At 40.1% G+C, this 18,157-nt stretch overlaps 1 protein-coding gene across 9 annotated transcripts in view; it reads left to right on the forward strand.

The window, feature by feature from the left end:
- The first annotated feature begins 7,219 nt into the window (after nt 1–7,219).
- The window catches only part of mef2aa (myocyte enhancer factor 2aa), a 62,612-nt gene continuing 51,674 nt past the window's right edge, over nt 7,220–18,157 (forward strand). For 8 of the 9 annotated variants that reach the window (XM_065957283.1, XM_065957285.1, XM_065957287.1 and 5 more), the window contains exon 1: nt 11,436–11,595. The gene's annotated coding sequence lies outside the window, so the exon portion shown is untranslated. Of the gene's footprint in view, nt 7,454–11,435; nt 11,596–18,157 lie in introns of those variants that run through there. The other variant, XM_065957282.1, reaches the window with a different exon arrangement.

Here is an 18,157-nt window from a genome sequence, read left to right on the forward strand (position 1 = left end):
TTTATTTATAAACTTTCAAGGAAAAAAATTTTGCGCAAGTTTCCTTCTCCTGAGATGGTGACGGCATGACCCGCCCTACTCTGCCTCTGATTGGTTTGTACTTGTTGCCTTTCGTTGGGTTGGTTAGATTTAGGCATGAGGACAGATGATTGGTCAGAGGTGGGCGTCAAGTACAGCAAGCAGCAAGGAAGGAAACATATGAGAGGGGAGAAAAATAAAGAGGTGCAATTTATGATTCTCATTGTGTGAAATGTGAAAGGAGCAGCAGTGTGACCGTGTGAAGGTGATTAATTGCGTGACTCTCACGGTCAATGCATGAGACTTGGCAGCTCTGTAGTCAGTTCTGGATTTGGATGTCAAAAGGGCTAAAAACTAAAACTAAAACATGCAAAAGATGTAAATAAGATTTGAAGTTAAGCCTTAGTTTTTTTAAATTTTTGTTCAAATTCAAGGTAAACTCATACAAGCACACATATGCATACTCACCAACATGTACACGCTGCATCCATGCTCCACTGGGATGGAGGCAGGCGCCTGCTGCCATGGTATCAGGTTGCAGGTCTGTCAGACACAATGGTGAGGAATTGCCCTGCAGCTCGGTCTGTGAGGGCAGAACAATGGAACCGCAGTGCAGACGGAGCAGCAGAGGGCACGACCAGCCGATCTGTCAGCCTGGCAGGGCTGCACGGGCTACTCAGGCCCCAGACCCTCTCCTCGCCCATACAATGGAGAGCGAGAGGTCAAGAGCAGAAGGAAATGGAGGGGAATTCCCAGCATGCTATAATAAAATGGAGTCGTCTATTTTAGCGACCGAAGAAAGAGGACAAAGTCAGGCTACACCCAAAATACATCATAAACTTTGAACGATTACAGTGAAATCATTTCAGTGGGTCAGTGTGCAGCTGGAAATAATCAATTTATGGGTCAGTGGTTCACTCTTCGGACCACTGCTTGTAACTTTTGCATAAATGTAAAAGGCTTTAGCAGCTGAACTTGTGTCACGAGACCATAACCGTACTCTGGTCATGGTTTTCAGAACTTGTTACTGTAAAATCTGTTTTATGACATTTATAAGTGAGAAAATGTTTTCAACACAAGCCACTCTGAACTTTATTGGAATAATGTTAAGGATTTTGTGGCATGCATCTAAATAGTCAGAAATGAATCACGTCAAGCCATGACATCCAATAAAGCTGAGTGTGACTGATCTCCTACACCACTTACAGAAAGAAGCATATCTCTTAAACCACTTCTGCTCTGAGTTTTATACAGCACAACCTTAATATCTTCCGTCCTGGCCTTTTATCTATCCAGCACATGTACACTGGCTCGATCTGTTAAGGCGTTTAGAGGAGGCCGTGTACAAACCAGGTCCTGAAGACGGCTGCCCTCACATTGGTGGCTGAGGGGGGGCTAGTGAAAGCCAGATTTTGTTAAAGCTCTTAATAAGGCACAGTGTGATATAAGCCCGCAGGCGGCAAAGCTCTGTGTGCAAACACTTCAACAACTCATGAGATAGGGCAATCTGTGTACGGAGCAGTGGATGGTCTAACATCTCTGTTATTTCACACACGACCCTATTTGGCCTCTCTGATATCCTTAATTTGGTAGCAGAATTTGATATAGTGCTGCAAATATTTGCTCATGCACACATTAAGTCTGTTTGCCTGGTATGTTACGATAAACAAACCGCAATGGTGTACCCAATGTCATAAATGTTAAACAGTGTGTGCAATTATATACTTCACATATCTGGCCGTGCACACTGAAAGCACACTTTGTGGAAGCAAGCTCTATTTTGACAGATCGTTATTCCCCTTCCTGACCACCGAGGGATACATTTAGAAATTAACTGTTTATGAGATGCCCAGGGTGCAGGGCAAACTTGAGCCTGTATTTCAGTGTGAAGAAAATAAAGATTTTGATGGGAGATTTTCACAGTTTCAGGGAGCGGAGAACATATTAAAATGCACTGAGAAAACAGATGAAAGTGTCATTGATATGTCAGATGCTATATATTTGAGTGTGTGCTGTATATGATGTTCTCTTATCTGCATTGTTTCTTTTCTGAATATACCTTTTCAAGGACTTTTGATTTACTTTCTGTGTAGTTTTCTTGTCATCACTCTCTGCCTCATAAAAAAAAAAAATATCCTAGACCCTGTGTCACATATCATTCTTTTAATGTACATGAAAAATAAGTTATAGTATTGTTTTCATGTCACTCATAACCAACCATCTAGTTGTTTGTTTGTTTGAAAGGTATCAGAAGCCTCCAGGGCAAAAGAAAAAAAATGAAGACAATGTAGGAGTGCCAAAAACTGCAGTTCCTCTAGTGGCCACTTGAGGCTAACTATACAAAAGGGAGTCAATGCCCATTAAGACATCAGTTAGTCATTAAACTTCTGTTCATGGGTCGTGCCTTTTTGGGATTTTTCATGCAAATATGGAACATGTGGTTTGCTGTGTGGTTTGTCGGGCTGACAGACTCAACAAAAAGCCTATGCTCCAGCTTTTTCCAAGACTGAAAATCCAGTATAATATTCTTTAAAAGTTAGAACCAATTAGCAGGAATCTGTGTCTGCCCTCCCTGTGCCTATTGGAAACTTGTTAGCACAGTCAGTGTTTATTGTACATTGATTTAATTGTGTGTATGAGTCAGGATTAAAGATGGCTGGCAGAGGCTGTTCGAAGGCTGGTTGCTTTTTTTAACCAGTTTATTTTGTTAAACTAGCGCTTGTTTCCTACCAAAGATGTGTACGAGCTGGTGTTACTCGCACAAGCTCTCCAAGCTTCTTAAGTTCTGACAACTCTAATTTGTGGTTAGCTAATACCACAAATAGAATCTCATTCTGAGGGAAGCACTTCTGTTAACTAGCTAATTAGCAAGCTAATAAATTAGCCGTGGGCTTTCACTGTGTAATATAGCATTTGCCAACCTCTCAAATGTTGTTCCACCTTCTTTTATTAAAATATAGTATCTTTAAGCTCCAGGAAACCAACATGGCAAAGGTCAAAATGCTGTAGTTGGGGCGAATATGAATACATAAACAAATGAGTAAAAATCCAGGTGGCTACTTCCACTGTTTACGCAGTCAATGAAAGAGATGTCTTTTTAAAAGTTTGATAACATCTACCTCTTTTTCCTATGGAGGGTTGAATGCACTCTATGCAACGAGTATCAGACACAAGTATGTCACATGGTTTAATGTATTGTCAGTATTTTTTCCTGATATTCTACTTCAGGACAAAAATCACCCAATATTTCATTGGAGAAGAATTTTAATTTCATACTGTCGCCGTGATCAAAGACCTCAAATTCAAGCTGCATGTTGAAGGAGCGAGTGTGCAGGATCAGTAGAAAGAGTAGCATCAGCGCTCCGCTGTATTTGGATTATAAGTCAACATGCTTTTAGCAGGGCTGCTTGCTGAATCAGCTGTTTCTTAGTGAGGATAGTGAACGATCTTAATCCTATATATAGGTAACCTTCTCTCAAGGAGGAAGAGTACAGAATTATAGGGGAGTCTTTATAGTCGAGCAATGTTTAGACAAAAAACAGAATATATTCATACAGGAGGTTAAAATCTTTTGGTTTTGAAGCTTTTTTTTCTTTCTTAAGTTACTTGCAGACACACTGACAACCACTTCTGTACTGTGAGGAGGAAACTGAGTCCCATTTTCTGCTGTGACTTTATAGCTTTCTCTGTAGAAACACATACAGTATATACCCAGCAGATTTTAGAAGGCAGCCGAAGTGTTTCCTACTTCTTGATAGTTATTCTGAAGTAAGCTTTTCTCAGACTGGTGACAGCTTGCAGTACATAAGTGAGAGCAGGAGAAGACAAAGCACTCTGTACTCTGAGGCTGTGTGTGATTAATGACAGAGGTGTGTGTTGCAGTGGGCACCCTCGGAGCAGCTACAGATCAGTCTTCCTGTAAGACAAATCTGACACTCACCAACTCACCGCCCCACCTGCTACCCCCTCACCGCCATCAAACCATGGGCTCCTCACAGCCAAGTGCACCCAGCACGACATCGTGCTCATAAATCATCCCAAACAAAGCATGTTTAATCTGTGACGCGCAGGCCTGACACGCAAATTTATTACCTGTTGTAGGAAAAACTGCATGTGCCCCTCTGAGTCAAGCCTCTATTTACCTTTGAGAAACCGGTAAAATACTGGAAAGACAAAGTCTGCAACAAAGAAAGCTGATGATGGCAGTGTCTTTCAGGCTGAATTCAGGAGACAAAGCCCAGCTTTACTCAACCATCCTGCCGCCTTTTCACGCCGGATGACATGCTTGCACGACTTTTTCTCGACTGCACTTGCCAAAAAGATTTAGGGATTTTTCTCAAGCACATTTGTAAAACATGAATACCAAATTATCTCATGTGGATTAGAGTTGGATAGCTGCTCTATGCCTGGTGTGAGTCATAATGCTTAAGAAGAACTGGGCACCTACTACCTACAATTGTGTGATAGGGATTTTTTTTAATTTTTTTTAGAAATCTGCTGTGCAGTAATGGAGCATTGTGAGGGAATATGCATGGAATATTGTACTCAGTGTTTGAAGGCAGCACTGCAGCAGTGATACAGAGAATGTAACCACAAAACAAAACTCTTTGTGAGAAGAAAATGTTATTTTGTATGTTTTGAAAAAATGTATATACCTACAGCATTGTATATTATGGTATATTAAGCATTAAGTGTCTGAAATAATCTGGAACACTGTGTCTTGTCTAAATGCTGCCTACAGGTAAACAGTGACATTACATTCAGATATCTTTAGCTTTTCTGCTATACAGCCTGACAAACTGAATTACAGCAGCGCTAGCTTGACGTGGAATCGTAGCTAAAATGCCTTGAAGAAGAACTGGCTGAAAGGCAGAAATTTAGAGCGGTCTCTCCCACACGTTCCTTTTGGCAGATTCTCCTGATCCTGCTCGTCCTCAACATGTCTTTACACTGTACATGGTGGGAATGAGAAGTGATGGCACCTGCTGACTGGCTCTGGCGATGTCAGAAACTCACACGTACAAATACACATACACACAGAACAAGGTTTTTTTTTTTTTTTTTTTGTGTGCCTATGATGCAATCAACCAGTCAGAAAATCTGACAGTGAGCTGCTTAAGAACAAAATGATCTTTACGCCTAAAAAAAAAAACACATAAAAGTTTTACCCCATCAAAGTGAGTTGGAAATAAAATACAACCAAAAACAACTACAACAGGCTCTGATTTAGAAAAAGGAAGACATTAGAAGGTGTCTTGTTCCATTTAGCGTACAAAAGATGTACGTTTATAAGTATTAAATTGGCTAATATCCCCCGGAAACTTATGACATTGTAAATTACTCGAGTCATTCCAGGTGATTAATGGAATAATACTTGAAATTAGGGACAAAATGAATAATGGTAAGAGCAGTTTCATTCCTGACCTTGTTCAATTTTTAATGAGCTCAGTACAATGGAGACTACATTTTTATAAATGGAGCTATAGGCTCATGTGAATATTGGAGATAATTAAACAATGCCTTTATTATCTGGATCTTTGTACAATTGCAAGAAGAAAAAAAAAAAAAAGGCAGTGCGTCAAGTAAACAAGACAGGATGGATGTTCAGGTCTACTCTGTCTCACAGTTGATAAGCATTCAGCAATGTGATAAACAGAGAGGAATACTTGAAGGAACCCAGGAGACGGAAACTCCCAAGAGAGATCATCAGCTCATCAGAGGGACCTTTGTGTGCTGTTGTTCTCTGCCTCGGGAAGAGCACAGTCGCTCCGCAAAACCTACTGCGACGTGTCAAAGTTGTACAGCAGCAAGACATAAAGAAGAGGAGGAAACATCACAGAGCGGTGGGAGAAGTCGTTCCTATCATTAAACCTGTATAACAAATACACTGAATCTGCATTGATTTGAACAGTTTGACTACATTTGACCACAAAGCACTTCAGGCCCCTCCTCTACTGACCCACATTCACTACATCTCGTGGCTCTGTTATCTGCTCCACTTTCCCAGATGAAAATGACACCATGAAGGTTGCCACTCCTAATGTCAGCCCTTCACATTAACAGTTGTGCGCTCACCTGCACTATTCGCAGCTTTAATTACAGTGGGTAATGAGAGAAGAGATCTAGACTGTGACACAAGGAGTATTTTTAGATGTTGATCTTTATTATCTAACACGTCGTTGCGGTCTCCTCAGATATGACTTTGTTGGAAGCGTGAGAGAGTAAGCGTTGGAAGAGAGAGAGTTGTATCACTTTGAAACCATCAGTTTGACAAATCAAACATTTTGAATGTAATCTAGGCTATTTGAGTAATTAATGACTGCATCTAATGTGTACATTTCTTTGGTTGGTTTTGTAAGGAACTACAGCGCATGAAACTGTGTATTTCAGAGTCATGAGAGACTCCAAAGTTGTGCAGTGAGTGGAGGACGAGGGATTGGTGAGAGCTTTTCAGAAAGTCTGTTTTAATGAGCCTCAGATAATTAAATGTTATTTCAGAGCTCTGTGGTCAGATTGATGTCTCAGAAAACTGAGGCTCAGTGATCTGTCTTTTGCTTTTCTTATTTACGAAATAAACATCTATTTTCTTTTTTCTCTTTGCTATCGTAATGTACATCAAACCTGACTTGCATAGCCTAATAAAGCTTGCTGCATGCGGCGGGGTGTTTTAGTCCCTTTTTTTTTTAATTGGAGAAAAGAGTGTCTGGGTCTATTTGTGGTCTGGTGCGATGTTGGAAATGCCAGCTGTCGTGCATCAAAGCCTCATTGGAACAAGCCGTTATTTGCGCACATCCCTGCAACTTGTTGAAATAAATCACTGACTATGTTTTGATAAAAACACAATTTTTTCCCCCTTAATTTAAAACCAACCCTGCATGGACATTTAATCAATAATGTTAAAAAGTATGCTTTAATCTCCATGAAAGCCCGACGTGACCAGACCACAGTAAGGAATCACACCTAACAGATGCACATTTTTCTCTAAAATAATTCACTTTGTTGTGGAAAAATATGTTGAAGATCTTTTTTGCAATTATTTCCAGCCTTCTGTGAGAAGAGCAAGAAGAAATCCTCAACACCTTCCAGAGTTGTGACTGACAGCTGTGGCTGGTTAAGAGAGCCGCTGGCCAAGCCCCATCACGTAACACATGCCCGACATGTCTATGTCCATCTGGGGTCCTACCCTTCAAACCCCAGCACCCTCGCTCTCTGCCGGCAGAGAGACCGAGGGACAAGAGGAGGAAGAGGGTGTGAAGAAGACAGGCCTCTCAGGGCTCGGAGGGGAAGCATCCAAAGCCAGCTGGTCTGGCTTTGAGGTAAATCGAAAGGCGGAGTGAAAACAAAGGCGTCTGAGAGAAGATAGAGAAAGTCAAGACTTGCAGAGGGAAGAGAAAGAGATTGGAACAGCAGGATCTTTGAAAGCAACAACAAACAGGTGAGACCCAGGTGTCAGGAAAGGTCTCGATTACTTACACTTCATTGAAATGTAATGACACCTACAACTTGTGTAATTTCATGATTGCTCAGATGAGTCTTATACATTATTGTGTCTTTTGTGTGATTGTGTGACCAAATGCACTGTAAAATCAGTTCAGGTGAAACTTAATTAGCGGATGCTAAATAAATGAAGTTGCATATTAACTCACACAACTGTTTTTGTGTTGCTGGCATCACTGTGGGAGGATGGGAGGGATGCATGTCGACACAAAAGTGCTGCTAAAGGAGATGCTGAGAGCAATTTGGAGCCTCTCTGTTGTCAGTTGGCATCAGCCTGAACTCACTAGGAACCAGTGCACAGCAGAAACTTTCCTGACTGAGAAACACTTCAAGAAAACAGCTGGGGACTGTTTCTGTCTGATTCTCTATTGTCACGACTATTGTCACTAACACAGAAGGAAATAACACGCATGTGTATGATGATAAACAGAGAACAGCAGTCAAGTTGTTTTCACTGGGAAAAAAAAAAGTTTCATGCTGAACCACTTTTCCTTACTGTAAAAGGCTTTCACTTGCAAATAGAAAACAAAAAAGAAAAACGTTGCTTATTACTAAGATACTTTTCTCAAGTGATGATACAGCAGTTTGAATGGGCCTATGTGTTTGTGTAGCATGTTTCCCAATAACAGTCAGTTGCAATTACTCCTCTGAGTTACAGTAATAAGATTCTGAAATGAAAAACGTATTCAAATTAAAAATCATCTCAATTCGATGGACATTGTCTTCCCTGTGTATAACATGAAAAGATGAATGAGTGCTGAGTTTGTACGACGCCATTTCTTTTTTTCTGATAATCTCAGAAAGCAGATTTTTTTGGGGGGCATTGGAATGTACATTTAAAGGAGCGTACATGCATGAGGTGCTGGGCTTTGAAGAGAAGTTATAATAGCTGGTGTTGCTCTACATTTTTGTCACATGTTGCAGAAAGAAATGTGTTTTTGATGTACATTTTGTGGTAGTTATTTTTGTACCACAGAAGCACATTTGGTCTCAAAATTTGTTTTTCTTTTTCCCCCCATGAAAGTTTTCTAACTAATCTAAAGATTGCAGTTATGTTTACAAGTGAAAAATTGGCTGAATTCTTATTTAATCATGAATGGAAAGATATATAAAAAGGAACTTAAAGAACATAGGGCAACAAATAACATCCAAAAGCTACTGTGCATGTCGCTAAATAATAATATGTTGCCCAACAATTTATCTGCATTCTTAGGTGTGTGTGCGTGCGTGCGTGTTTGTGTGTGTGACAACTGTAAATCAATCATTACTGTGACTACAATAAAGACAATAACAGTAGTTTTATATTTACACTATGAGTTGTTTTTCTTTTCCTTTGTATTCACATCATGTGTGACTCTCTCATGATTTCTCTTTACCATGCAGATATGGACAATGGCCTTTATGTCTCTCCTGACCTGTTAAAACCTGGCAGGTGGAACTCTTGAGTGCTATAACAGTATTTGCTGGAGCAGTTTACACAGTCAAACAAACAGGGTCACCAATTCTCAAGTTAACTGCGGAGAGTCCACCCACATAGCCTCATGTGGCTGTTAAGTGTACACTTTTTTAACCCGGACAGAACATGGCCAAGAGACAGGAGCCCTGATAATGGACACTAACTTTAATAACTTTAAGCCCATATCGTTGAAACTCAACCAGTTTGTAGCAAAAACCAATACACAGAATGGAATAAGACCATTGTGAATTTGACTTATGTTTAATGGATTGGTTGTCAATGCAGAAAGCAGCCTTCAGTTGCCAGTATTCACAGTTGTTTCTTCCTCGGCATAGAGCACTGAAGAATACTCAAGAATGAGGACTGAAGTCTGAGTGACTGGTAAAAAAGGACAGTGTTGTACTAGATTAATAAAAATGAGCTACACACTGCAGCAGGCATACAACATTTAGGATCTAATAAACAGGATCTAATTAGTAGAGGAGGTCTATGTCTTGTTTTACTATTCAGACAGGGATGTTGTACCATCAAATTACTGATTCAAGATACCAGATTGCTCTGACTACTCAACATAGACAGAGATGTGTGTGTATTTAGGCACAAAGTTAGTCTGCTATGCTTTGCACTATTACATTTTAAATAGTATTTAAAGTTTCAATTAAGTACTGTAACTTTATCTAGTTTTTGTAACGACATCTCAACCCAGATGCACCTCAGCTACCCTGAAATGAATGGTTTAGGTTTGCTAGAGCTAAAGAAGGAAAAACCCTGATTTTCAGCAACAAGGCTAAAAAAAAAAAAAAAAAAAAAAAAAAAAAATCACCCACTAATAGTTTTTTGCTGCTCCAAATAAAAAATAATCTTACTGTTCAAATGGGTGATAACAGATGGTGAGTAGCCTACTTTAAGAGCATGAGTCGCTGGTTGTGAAACTACTCTCACTGCCTAATTAAAAGTTATGTAGCCTACACTACTGCAGTAGTAAGTAGCCTACAGGAAGCAACAAAACAAAGTAAAGTTCATTATGTATAATCTTACTGATGAAAACTAGAATTATCAACAAAAATTACTAAACTATCAACAGAATAGAATAAATGTTTATTACCTTTTGCACAGGTACACTGGAATTTTTTGTGCGATTCTCCCTGAGTCAGCTTCTACCAAAGTTAAAATTATATATAAACTAGAATAGCAACAGTTAAACAGTACTCACTCATTAAGGGTGTAAGAGCAATTTGATGTTGAAATTTGTCAAGTTGGAACTGTACTGACCACTTTCAATTGTTTTTTCTAACAATTTATAAGCCTTACTTTAGAGTTCCTTACTTTACTTACTTGAGACAAATATTTATTTTTAAACATCGTTTTATATTAGGATAATGTTTCCCTGCTCAGTGTTGTGGAGTAGAAGAACAAAATGTGCAGAAAATAGAACTTTAGTAAACCGTAGTTTATTTGGCCTACCTCGATTAACCTCTACCAACTTGTGTAAACAAGCCACGTTTAATAAAAACAGGTAACCCTGGCCTATATTTGTAGTTTTATACTACTGATTGGATTTCTTCGAAATAGTCTGATTGCTCATGTGCTCGTAGTAGGCCATATCTTAACCTGACCTCACCATCATCCAATCCAAATATAAAACTGAAACAGCAGCTGATAATCGTGCGAAATAGCTCTCTCTCGCCCTTGCCTCCAGAAGACGGTAAAGCCTGTCCAGTAGGCTCCACCAGTTACCACACCTCCTCCTGTGATCCTCGCATGTACACGTGACCAACTCATATGTGGGTGACACGAGTCCCCGCCTTCTTCCTCTAATTGGCAGCTCAACAGACGCTGCAGCTTTTGATTGGCCCAGGGAGACGTCCTTCGAATCAAATTCCTTTTTGCCGTTGTCTTAGAGATATGACGTCAAATGTAACTAATGTGATGAGGCCGAGCGGAGTAATTTGGACAAGTAGCTGTTTTGTCCAGATGTAGTCTGTCTTGAAGAAACAGATTTTTGAAAAAAAAAATGACAATTGTTTCTTTTTTTGAGATGGTTGTATGTGCATTAGTCGTTCCTGTCGATTAGCTCTGCCAAAAGTTTCTAGAAGTTTGGTTTGTTTATATCCTATATTTCCCCATTTAAAGTGAGTTGTCATTCTAAGGGACTATGAAACGAATCAGCAGTTAATGGAAAGCAACTAAGCAAGGTTACAATAACAGGCATGCTGTAAAGCAGGCTATGTGCTACCTACTGTATATGAAGCCATTCTCACTATTTGCGTTTTTCCAATATAGGCTACTCCTGGGACTTTCACTACTTTTGTAATGTTTTGACGGCGGAGTGTGCGCTTGTGTCTCTCTCTCTGTGTGTGTGTGTGTGTGTGTGTCTCTGTGTGTGTGTGTGTGTGTGTGTTCCTGAGAGAGTTAGGGAGAGAGAGGGAGGGAGGGAGGGAGCAGCTCGTCAGATAAGGGGAGGAGTCTTTCACTGACAAGAGGGAGAAGGCTTTTTCTGAGTTTGTCAGCTCCCCCTAAAATAGCAGTCAGCGTGTAAATGTGAACTGAAATTACGCTTATCCACTGGAGCCACCGATATAGAGTTGTCTATAGGCTTCTCGGCGTCTGACTCGGGAGTAAAGGTGAGTAACGGAAATAGAAACAATGTTACGGAGAGTGTGGCAGCGCGGCATTGTAGCGACAGAGAGAGTGAGAGTAGAAAAGCGCAAGAGGGAGACGTAGAGTGGATTTGGGAGACGGGAGACATTAACTGTATATCTCCAAATCTGTTTGTTCTTTCTATTTACCGGGGTACATGTAGAAAATACGACACAGCACGACTACGAAAAGCCGTTTAGTGTCACTTCAGAGGCTATGTTTGAGTTATTAGTCAAGCCTTTGATGTCGCACTACGTTTGATCATTTTAAAGGGCGCTGTTGATATCAGAGAATCAGGAGAAACTTTTAAAAAAAGGAATCTTCCTAAACCTAACACGTCGCTGAAATGCCTTTAGTATTGCTCTTAAGTGATGGTTTAAATGTGAATTATGTGATTCTTAAAACTCCCAAAAGATTTCAACGTGGGACTGAAAGAGTGGACTTGTTAAACAAACGCATCGTGCGGAGCAAAAATAGTAATCAATGTGTTGATACTGTTGAGCTACAGCAGCAGGGTACAGTTCTCAAAGTGAATTATCATTTAAGTTTTATGTCTCATACCGGGGCTACAACAAAGTTTTATGTTTACATGCAACTTTTAAAAACGTGTAAAACAGCCTGAGGTATTTTAACTTAAATAAAATGTAGATTAAATCAATCTTAAATTAAGGACTTTGGCAAGAAAAGGTTGCCAGTTTTCATAATTGCTTGAAGTTAATTATAGTGGAAATGTAGATGGTGTTGGACAGTCACTGCACATTAACACCATCGTGCTTGTTTATCACCATACATGTTGTTGCAAGTGTTGCAACTATGTCATACAATGATATAATCAACCATAAAGGGAGTCCACTTTTCTAAGCACAAGTCATTACTTGTACATTTTACCATGCTATTTGAATGTTATACAGTGCTTTGCCTCTGATCTCCTTATTTTAAAGTAAACCAGTCTTTACTTTATAAGAGAGGTTGGATGATAGTGGTTTATGAATGGTTCATGATGTTTGTGAAATAGTAGTTATTTTGATACTTTCTCCATAAAAAATGAATAAAAACTGCCTTTTAAAATCTCATAAAGTGAAATGCTATGGAACAATGTACAATATGTTTGTAATAATCTGTATCGGTAGCTTGATATGAGAGCTTTTGAGAGAGAGGATCTGTGCTGTGTGACAGTTCTTTGAATCTCCGCGACTCCTATGACCTTAAGCCTTGGCCAGTGAAGGCAACAGCCAGCAGTAACCTGACCTTCTCAAATGTTTTCGAGTGAATGTGTACAACACACGTCTCGTTAAATATTGTACTGAAGGAGTCCTTTTTATTATTGAAGTTGTATTTTGTGACCTCCTTTTTTTTTTTTAACAACTTAAATTTGGATTATAGGTTTAATTGAGAAAAGATTACATCATTGCATCTATGTGGTGGTTTGGTGTTATTCTACGGGTAAAATCACATTTGATCTATTTTGCCAAATTCAAACTGTGTATCAACAACCTCAAAAGGTTTTTATACCCTGCCTTAACCCTGATATTTAGTATTCTATCACTTACAGTATGTTCTAAGTCCAGTTAATGACATATATTGTTAAAGTAGTCCTTCAGGGATCAGTTGTTTCAGACGTATTACTTGTATTTTTCACGGCACATTCCATGTTATGGCGGCGTGTACATTAGCAGCTGGTTGCCAGTGATTTCTAAAGCAAAGGCAGTAAAGCACCCTCCAATCTGCAGTCATTAGCTTCTGTGCAGCTCGGGGCCTGGCCTGTAATGGGCCTTGTTGCTCATGATCCACATCACGTGAGCTCTTATGTCTAATGTGTGGATGAGGGCTTCTTTCAGTGCCGCTCAAATGAATATCATTTTAACAATTTATGTTGTCTATTAGTCAGAGGAATGAATATGATGTCTGTGAAGGCACAGCTAGAGCCAGTATTAACGTCTCTCTTATGCATGTATTGAACTGTTGCTCTAACCTCAGAGACCCCAAATGTTCTACTTTCGTATTACTCAAGCGCACACACGCACACACACACACACACACACACACACACACACACACACACACACACACACACACACAGAGGTTTGAGTATTTATCTATTAGATCTCCCTCTGCATCATCTCATCAACAATATTTTGATGAAGGATGGCAAGCTAAATGGATGATTTTCCCACGATGACTACCTCTGTTTACGCAACGTTTTAGCCTTGTTACATGTTGTGTTTGTGTGCCCCCCTGCATGTCTCTGTAAATGTGCGTAAGTGCTTGTTAGTGTCTTAGCACAAGTTCTCAACGGAAAGGGAGAAATATGAGGTGGTGACGGTGTGAGGAACGGGCAGCTGCAGCATCTTTTACTGCACTTCTCATCCCACTTCAATCTCAGTGTCTCAGCTTCTCCTTCCAGGAGAAATGTGGAGTGTGTGGGCGAGTCGGATCTGCAATTAACGCTGGTTGTCAGAAAGAGAATGCTGGCGTTTACTCGATGCCTCTGAATCACTGAGTGAAAGTCTTTCTCCTCCACCCTCCTCCTCCCAGGACATTTCTGATTTCCAAGAAGGACAAAACACCAGAAAGCTGAAAGCCAAGGATGTATTGAATTAAAAAAAACAAGACAGATTCTGAATATTCTTGGTCTGATAAAGAGGATAGTGTATCTTTTATTGTTTGGTAAGCCAGTATATTCCTTTTTTTAACTATAAATTTACTTATAAAATGACTGCAGTTTTGCATTTTACGATTTTTAAAGTTGTTTCAATGTGATTGTGACTATTTAAAAAATCCTTTTTGCCTTACCTTTTGTTCCAACATTGACTTGCTGTTGTCTAAAAGCTGAAGTTCAGTCGTCTGACAATGAGTGTGTCCTGGCTGGTTTCATTAATGAAACTTCTTTATAAATGGTTCTTAAACATCAGAGTTTGCATTAGTTCAAAGGCAAATGCATTGAGCCGAGAGAGGCAGTTTATGAATTTAATATTCATAATATTTACTATTTTTTTTTTCCAACATCACTCAGAAACAAAGTGAGTTTCAGTTTCACATTGAAACTATTCAACCTCTCTTTAACTAACAAACGCATCTTAGCAACATGATTCATTGTTTATTGGAGCGCTATCATCAATATGGAGATTCCAGCGTTTTCCTGTGAGACCTGGAGGTTGGATGCAGAATTTGGAGCCTTGCAGATAATGTTTTAGACCGCAGTTAACTGTAGACTGTCCCTGGTAGACTAAAGGGAAAAGTCTTGTGCTGCCCTTTTTGTGCAAACCTGTACTGAAATTTATGGCTGAGACTTTTTGAGTTTTGATCAAGGCAAGAGACAAGTTGTTTGAAGTTTCTTTTGATTTGGTTAATGCTTTAAAAGGTCATGTTGGGCCTTTGATTTTACCTGCTACATGGCTTTGGTTTTGGATGGTGTTCCTGGCTGTCTCTGTTTGGTACAAGTGTGTGCGGTGTGCATTAGCCATTGGTATGAGTGTGAACTGTGGGTGTCAAGAAAGCCTCAACTTGGGGCGCGCTGGTGACGCAGTGGTTAGGGCGCGCGTCACAAGCATTGAGACTCTCGTCTCGAGTGGTAGGCCCGGGTTCGCTTCCACCCGTGGCCCCTTTCCGCATGTCATTCCCCGCTCTCTCTCCCTGGTTTCCAACTCTGTCCACTGTCCTCTCTCTGCATTAAAGGCACAAAAATCCCCCCCCCAAAAAAAAGACAGCCTCAACTTATTTTATAATGTTCACTGTTTTACATGAAGTGTTTAACTCAAAGTTTATTGAATTCATTTTTAAAACATTAAGATCCAGTGAGTACTTTTAAAAACAGTTTCAAAAATCTTTGAGTCAATTTTAAAAAAAAAAACATATTTTAAGGTTATAACATGTCAAAGTATTTATCTTTAACAAAAGCCCTAATTACTTTGTAAAATGATGAAGCTCCAACCTTAATAAATCGCCATGACTTGATTTGACACTTATAATAATAGCCTGCTGTAAGCTTGTAGAGGGTAAATGTATTACTCGCTGAGCCCTGTTTGTATAGCAGCACAGCTAATAGTGACCTTTCAACTGTCCTGCCCTTGACTGAGACCTCTGCTGGTAAGCCACCTCTTTGGCTCACTCAGCACATGTGCTGCTGAGCGGGGCAGAGCAGCTTATGGCCGTGCCGTCTTTTCCTGCCCCCCCCCCCCCCCCGTGCGCTCTTCCAAACGAGGCCTGACTGGATGGAGGTCTCTTCAACTCTGCAGCCTGGACCACAGCGGAGAATCAGCAGGAAGAACCTGGAGTAGAGCACTATATGGCTAATCTGCTTTCACCCCACTTCTGACTGTGAATGTGATTAGAAACTAACATATAGAGTCGCCAAAGTAGTGTCCTTAAAGAACAGAATAGTTACTCCATATCATGTATTTACTATATAAAAAACAAACAAAGATAAAGCTACCAGCTACTTTGATGAGTTTTGACAACAGGCTGCTGTGCTGTGGCATTTGCACTACTTGTGGTTTGGGGGATGGCAGGCTGTGATGCATGCAGCAGAATTAAGGTGATGACTTTGAGAATCCAAGTCATTTAGCACCTTTCTATGATACCTCCTCCTCCTTGTTTGTTTTCTAGACTGCAAAAGAAAAACCACAGTTTCACACCGTTCATCATCTTAAAAGTGAGTGGGCTCTACGCTTGGAGGCCATGTAACCCCAAGGTGTGTTTTCCTGTGGTTTGGTTTTTGTCACTTTTTAATCGTCTCTTTTTCTTTCTTTTTTTTAAACACATTTGCCCATATAAGATACAAAATGGTGAGGGACTTGGTTCCTCCGTGCTGGTATTAAGTTGGTTCTTGTAGAAAGCAAAACTAAAAAGGAAGTTAAGAAAGACATCTCTTTGCTGAGTTGCATTTTAACTGAATTTTAATGAGACTTTGAAAAAACATAAATCAAAGGAATACATTATAATCTAATTTACTAGATCAAAAGATCTCCCATGATTGCTAATATACCCCACTGTATAGAGTTCCTGATGTTCTACTGTAGATCTTAAAAAGCGTCTCTCACTGGAGACTTCACCGCTCTGCCTTTGCACAGACTCGTCTGAGTGGAAGCAAACAGACAAACAATTGAATTATGTGCAAAGTTAACTTCCTTCAAAATGTGGTTCACTGCGCGATGAAGCTGTTTCTTGTTATGATACCAAGTGCTAGAGTAGTTTATTTGACTCTCGATTTAATATAATGCTGATACCAGTATCTGCACTTCTGTGACATTTCGAAAGCTATCAACTTAAGACACTATATCATAATGTATTAGCCCCAAATCTCGACCCATTCGACCCATTCTCCTTTAAGAAATCATTTTATTTCATTGCTTCCACAAGCAACTCCTGTTTTAGAGCCCAAATAAAGAACAGTGATAACGTAGAGTGCAATTTTTTGTGACTCTCGAGAGTCTATAAGGCTGTATTTTCCAAAAATTGGTCAAAACACATATCTTTTATTTTTATGTTTTTTAGTTTAAAATCAAGGTTTTCACTGATGCTGTTTGGCCGACACCAGACGTCGTGGAGACCCCTTAGGAGCTCCTGGTTTCTTCGTGTATAACTTTCTTTTAGGTGAGCTTTTCTTATGTTTTGAGTTGTGCCATAGAATAATGATATCAATCTTACAGGTTATTAAAGCCTCTAGCTGTTAAATATTACCCATAATAGGTTTTTTTTTTTTTTTTTACAAAGTGTGGGGTATCGGAGGGTTTCTCTGTATCAATTCTGGAGCCAAGGCATCAATATTAGGAATAAAAAATGGATTCACAACATCTCTATATGAAACAAGAGTTTCAGCCTCTTTTACCCTAATCTAGCCCCCTTTTATTGAACCCAAGTGTTTGTCAATGACTGGTGTTGTTAATCCAGCTGTGAGAGCTGCGTGTCAGCTCCTGCAGCGAGCACATTGACTGAAAGTCCAGTAGCTGCTGGAAGGAAGACTTAGATCTCCTGCAGCTGCCGGACTGGCCCCTGTGGCCTCCCGTGCTGCAGGAAGGAGGCCATGCCTTGCGATATTGTTGTTTTTCTGTTTGTCTGAGGAGACCATGTGAACCAGGACAGCTGGGGGGGATGTGATTCCTCCCATTATTCCCGCAATCACACATCATCCTTACGAACTGGGAAGGGGAAGTGACCCAGGTCCCCTCTCTGCTCTCTGGATGCTGCTCCAGTCCACCGCAGGGCTCTGACTGCTGGTTCAAAGTTGCCTTCCTCTCTGCTGTGAGGGCTGAACTCTCGCAGCATGAACACTGCAACGCCTTATGGGTGTACTTTTTAGCCAACTTGTTATACACAAGGTACCATTTGGTGTGTTCTTGGTCTGTGTGTAGACATATTTTGATAGGAATGTGTTTTGACTCGCTCATTTTTGGGGGAATTTTAACTCTCATCAATACCTCTTTTACAAAACGTGTTGTGAAACCATCTTTTCAAGACAGAAATGATATCTGTCTAGCCTTTCGTTTGGCTGATACGATACAGTGAGGGCTTATGGTTTTGTAAGCTTTGACCTACATTACACCCTCT

This window comes from Labrus bergylta, chromosome 7 (assembly GCF_963930695.1).
Source record: "Labrus bergylta chromosome 7, fLabBer1.1, whole genome shotgun sequence".
In the NCBI taxonomy this organism is placed as follows: Eukaryota; Metazoa; Chordata; class Actinopteri; order Labriformes; family Labridae; genus Labrus; species Labrus bergylta.